Source organism: Lepidochelys kempii, chromosome 2, assembly GCF_965140265.1.
Source record: "Lepidochelys kempii isolate rLepKem1 chromosome 2, rLepKem1.hap2, whole genome shotgun sequence".
NCBI classification, from domain to species: domain Eukaryota; kingdom Metazoa; phylum Chordata; order Testudines; family Cheloniidae; genus Lepidochelys; species Lepidochelys kempii.
The window spans coordinates 169,408,716-169,414,986 of record NC_133257.1 but is presented as its reverse complement, the minus strand read 5'-3'; the positions used below and the strand labels follow the sequence as shown (position 1 = coordinate 169,414,986).

General features: G+C 41.1%; 1 non-coding gene across 1 annotated transcript; it reads left to right on the top strand.

Annotated features, from left to right (window-relative positions):
* The first annotated feature begins 4,585 nt into the window (after window positions 1-4,585).
* Window positions 4,586-4,690, top strand: LOC140907988 (U6 spliceosomal RNA). The gene has a single exon (XR_012157699.1). It is a non-coding gene; the product is annotated as a U6 spliceosomal RNA (small nuclear RNA).
* Window positions 4,691-6,271: the final 1,581 nt, after the last annotated feature.

Here is a 6,271-nt window from a genome sequence, read left to right as displayed (position 1 = left end):
CACCCGCGTCCAGAGGAGCCCCGGGCCAGCCGGAGCCCTGAGCCCCACCCCCCACAACCTGCTCGGAGAAGCCCCAGGGCCTCCCCTCCTCAGATCCCAAGCCACCCTGCAAAAATTCAAAAGTGCTTCTCTTCTTCTCTCTTCTGGAAGAAGAGCTAGAACTTTTGCTATGCCCCATGCAGGTTCTGGGGCAGCTGAGGAAGCAGTATATGTTACTCAGACAGCATCCCGGGTTCATCAGTAATCTCCCTGGAGTCCAGGGAGGTTATTGATGAACCCAGGAAGCTGAATAGCACATACCACCTCCTGAGCCACCCTGGCACATGCATGGAGCATAATAAAAAACAAAAATCCCCCCGTCAAACCCGTAACTGGGGTCCCATGGCAGAGCCTCTCCTGGCCTATTATTCCCGCTGCCCATGGATGAGGTGCACCACATGAAATCAGGGAGGACTGGTTTCTTTTGGGAGACGTTGAGGTGGGTCAAATTGAAAAATAAATGTGTAAGACTGAAGCAAGGCTCAGCTCTTGGCAATCTAGAATACCGCATTTGGTCTAAGGAGGGAAAATTTGCAAACACATTCTAGGACAGCCAATAGTGGGACTCAGCATGTCATGTTTAAAATCAGGGTGGTGTGTATAAAGGTTTCTTGCTCTTGGCACATTAGTGGCTTAGTTTATTCCCAGTTTTCTGATATTTTTGCCCGCAATTGCATCTTTAAATACAAGGGCTGAACCTTTTAGACTGCACTGTATTCACACAGTTTCTATGGTGAGATCACACATGCGGATTCATACCTCAGCTACTGCAATGTTTAAAACAACCTTAAAATAGCAAAAGTAAGCCAGCTCTGGGTGCAAAGAATTTGTTGCTCTAAGTTTACGATACCAGATCTTTGCAGGGTTTTTAATTTTGCTACAGCCGGTGCTGTCTGATCTCCATAAAAGGAGAACCTTAAGCAGCATTTTAATCCCTTTAAAGCCCTATGGCTTGGTAACATTTCCAGAGCTCCAGACCCTCACTAAAATGTGATACTTTCCAGGTTGCATAACTATTTGGTTTGTTTTAACTCAATAGAGGAAAGAACTGAAAGTCAAATGGGGCAGTGAAGCATGAGGATTTCCCTCCCCCAAGACCTATTATAAAAAAAGAGCTTTGGAGTAAATATTTTGTATTTAAAGTATTAAATTAAATATTTGGAAATATTTCATACATTTATTATGTGAGTTCACCACCTCAAAGCAACAAATCAATGCCCTTTAGAGGTGTTTTGGTGTGAAACTATTTCAAGCAACTTTTCTGAGATATTAATAATATCTGTAGCTATGCAAGCTACAGACTTGTATATGCTAGAGATTTGCTCCAATTTCAGCTGTTGGTGGCCAGCCACCAATATAACTGCACCTGTGAAACCCTCTAGCATCAACTGCTATGAGACATGATTTGTACCTATGCAGCCTATCCCGCTTTCTAGCATATACAGGGGCTTTGCCTGTTTACATTAAAAGTTTGTACAGCTACACTGGTGGCTGTTTCTGCTTGCTGGAATTGGGACAAATTTCCAGTGTACAAGAGACCTAAGACCATTAGGGTATGTCTACACTATGATTAAAAACCCATGACACCAAGTCGCAGAGCCCGAGTCAGCTGACTCAGGCTCATGGGACTCTGGCTGCAGGGCTAAAAATTGCAATTTAGATGTTCACCCTTGGGCTCCAGCCTTTGTGGGGTTTCAGAGATCAGGCTCCAGCCCACACATGAAAGAATACTGCAAATTTTATAGCGCGCAGCCTGAACCCCACAAGCCCAAGTCAGCTGACCTGGACCAGCCACAGGTATTTTATCGCAGTGTAGACATAACCTGAGTCTGATCCCACACTTATGTCAATGGGAGTTTTTCATTCAATGAGAGCAAGGTCAGACCCCATAAAGTTAGTCCCCTTCTACTGCCTTGAAAGGATCAGGAAGAAACTAGGTAGTTTTTTAGGTGCTTTTGCCTTCTTCTGTAACAGTGAGAATTAGACTCTGCTGGGACCAACATGCTGAATTAAGTGGACTAAGGTTCTGATAAAAATGCAGCAAAACCTATCTTTCTTTTATGATTGGCCAGGTCTTGTTGGATACAGCAAACAGGTAATCTTGGGTGAAATCCTGGCCTGAGCAAACTCAATGGCAAAACTCCCATTAACTTCAGTAGGTCCTTTGTTTCTACACAAACCTCATTTCCCCCCCACTTTCCAGCTCTAACATTGATTACCTGGTTAAAAAATAGCCTGAGATGACAACATTAAGTTCTTTTCATTTCTCCCACCACAGTCACACTCCACATCAAGATCTTCAGCAATACTGTTCTTTATAAGGGCCCAATCCAACTCCCACTAACTTTCACAGCAGCAGGACAGGGCGTTAGTCCTTAATTCAGAGGGACCCAATGTCACCTCACCTATTTTGATACAGGCAGATGAGAAATGTTTTTTTCCATTAGTTCATTTTCCCTTCCCAAATACAAACACTTCCCGTGTTCTCTGCCATATACCCCTATCACCGTCCACCTTTCTCTGGCTGTCTACACCCCAAAAATTACTTTCATGTTTAATGGAATCCTTGAAACTGGAAGCATTTTTCAACCCTAAATGCTGAAACTTTGCCTTAACTAAACAGTCTCTTTATTAGCTGGGGCCTGTAATTTATGTCTTTGAGACATTACATGTGACCTTTGGGGAAAACTGAGGAGCATAAACTATACCTGTTTATGTTAGCAGCCAGCAGAAAAAACAACATTCTCCAAAGGCATATATTTATTGGTCAGATGTTGCCATACGTTAATGTGCTGTTATTCTACTGCCATAATGTATGGCTTCCTAGAGGATAAATAATATTCCAGACAATTTTAGCTATGATAAAGTGAGAGAGAGAAAACAAAATTCTGTACATCATAAGTGTGTTTTCTTTTCCTTTTTGGCATGCAATTCAAACCCTGGTAGCAAGGACTTTAACCCTAGCCTGTGTTAAGAAACCAGGTACTGAAACAAAGACAGATACAGCAGAGTTTTTGGGGGAGAGTATTCCCTGCATTACACAGTATTTAAAGACATTAGGAAACTCTGAGAAACACATTTTTCTTTTATTTTCCCTTATAAAGGCATATGGAGACTTTTATCCTGGACTAAATTTGCAAGGAAAGAACCTAAAAATCAAAAGAACTGTGCATGACAGTTGTTTCTGGTGGGCTCTTTACAATCTTTCCCCACCCAGCCCAACTTTTCTTTCCTCACACGGCAGTGAAATCAGAATCCTGCATTTATGACATCACAGCCTATAGCCACAGACATTGTGTAGCATTATGGGCCAAATTCTTCTCTTAGCTATGCTGGTCTAACTCCACTGATGTGTAACAGAGGAAAATTTGGCTCAGGGATTTAACAGCAAGATCAAGCAGAAGAGGCAGGATAGACCATGAGGTAGCAACCACAGGTTAAAACACAAACAGCTTTGCTAATTAGAAAACATGAGAAAGGGGTGAGTGAATGGTTAGCTTCAGGGGATACTCATGGAATATGAAAACATCTACCTCCAGGTGGCTTTTTCTAAGTGAGTGGTGATCAGAACATATTACCATCTGAAGACTGTTTTGTGTTATCTGTTCCATACCTAATAGATAAGAGTTCACCTCATAAAACTGGCACTGATTAGCATTTTTGTTGGCACTCTCGACAGAGAGGCTAGAGACTGAATCAGCATGAAAAATGCAGTACTGTATTCTCTCATCTAAAGGAATGTTGCTTCAGAATAGCACCGAGGAACATGAGCAAGGGATTGTGTGAGAAGCTTGCACTCCCACTGTCTGCAACATAACCATTCTGTGGACAAACAAAAGACTCTAGGATTGTCAAATCAGCACTTTTCACAGTATTTCTAAAGTATTTTAAAACAAGAAAGTCATCATTTCCGAGGTATTACAACACAGTGATGTCCACTCCACAACCTGTGTCTGAATATCCCAAATTCAGGCAAGTCTGGATTCTGACACCAAGTCAGATCTGAACTCTGTTGACTGTCCCTTCTTTGTAGTGGGCAGAACTAAAATCCCAAATCCAAAAACAAGCATTGTAGTAGAAGAACATGATTTCTCTAACCTGCATCTCTGCTGAGGGATATTTCTCTGTTAATCATGAAGAGGTCTTCAGCATTCAATGATGATAAAGCTAATGGTGCTCATAAAGGGGCAAAATTCTAGGACTGGCTGAAAAATGAGATTTCTGTTCAGCAAAAAATTTCTCAGTTAAAAAAATAGTTTTTGTTCCAGTGTGGAATGAAAATGAGACCTTTTGAAATTTTTAGTGAAAAAACACAAGAGGAATCATCACCCCACAGTAGCCAATATCTGTGTGGTTCAGCTCTCACCTGTGATGTAGGAAACCCAAGTTCAAGTCCCTGCTCTTCCTGATTCAGAGTACATTCTGGGGATTCTTTCTGATCAGAAATTCCTTCATTGACCTGAAAAACCTAACCTATTAAATTTTTGTCAAAAATAATATGTTTCCATGAAACATTTAGGTTTTGACAAACTGGCATTTTTTTTGGTGGAAAGAAGTTTCATCATAATTAGTTTGGCCAATGATACAGAGAAGATTAGCATGGCCCCTACACAAGGATGACAAGCAAATTTGTGAAGTGTTCCATTAGAAAAAAAACAAAACAAAAAACTGTCTGACTCCCCATTGCCTGGCATCTTTAGTGGTTGCTTACATCAACTCTAGAGTCCAGATCCAGATTTTGAACATCCCAAAATCTGGGGTGTTCTGATCTGAGGTATTGGGAATTGACTTTAGAAAGTGGTTGTTTCCATTTCAGATCATCACAATGGACAAATTTGCCTTGGAGATTGTATTTCCATGTCTCTCTATAAATTATTCTCAGTAATGGTGGCTCAGTTACTTACTAAGAACAGCACATCTGAGGAAGCTTGCTAAAAATTTAACAAACTGATGTCTTCTTTTTGGCCTTCTGTCACCATGCACATATGTGCAGGTCACGTTTCACCCCTGAAAGAAATCCTTAATGTGGCAGCAGAGTAAACATGGTTCCTTTCCTCATGGGAACAAATGTGCTGCCATAGAATACATTCAGCTGATCTGTGTGGATACATAACTTCCTTCTGGAATTCACACCCTTGGGGGGCTGAGTACAACACATTTTACATGGCAGGGTGAGGAAGGGGTGAGTTGCAAGCCTACTGTTAATGCCCTCAGGCATCCTAACTTTGCAAAGCAAAGCATTCTGCTTCCCGCTAGTCTTCTTAACATCGTGGTTGAAAACACAGTAGAGACATGGGCTGAGCTAATTCGAAGATCTTGTTGCATTCTAAGAACATGGCCACAAGTCATTATGCACAACAGAACTAATGTTTGGGTGGTGGGGTAGATTACCCTAACTCAGCATGAGATCTCACAATGGATATGGAATTATCATCCCATGCTGTCTCTCCTCCTAGTGCTGCACCATTACATCCTAACCCACACTTAGAGAGATAATTGAGCTTTCCATCTCAATATATCAAGAGGGGTTGCAAATTGAAGGTTGTTTAATACTATCAAATTTTGTCTGCTATGTCCCACCTGTTCCCACATATGGTCTAAGGCCCTAATGAGTTTCAAAACAAATGTAACATGTTGAATACAAATTAGTCAGCTGTAGAATATAAAGTCTTTACAGTAGAATATAAAGTTTCAATAGATTAAAGCACACAAATATACCCCCGAAGAGACTCGTGTTTTTTATCTGATCTCCTAAGTATCAATCGACAAATTAGTGATATTCATCATTGGTTTTGCAATAGCACCTCAGAGCCTCCAATCAGCATTCAGAACCCCATTGTGTTAAGCACAGTACACACATAAAATACAAATGTCCCACCCTGAAGGGTTTACAATCTGAGAATAAGATGAAAGACACGTGTAGACAGACAGGCAGGGAGATCGAATAAAAGGTAATGAATGAGATGAGATTATAAACAAATCCTAAACTCTGCTGGGCTGCTGATAATCCACTCTCCAATGCACACTTTAAAACAGAATTAAGTGACAGCACTGAGGTTGCTACATTTAATCAACCTGCCATCAGACAATGTATGATCGATGACGTTCAAGTCCAGAGGCAGAAATTTTAAACAATAAAAGCACTTGCTGCACCCTCTCTAATCTGAAGCACTGAAATTTGGGGTAACCAAACTAGGGCTCATGATTTCAGCTGGTTTTGTTATAAATCTTG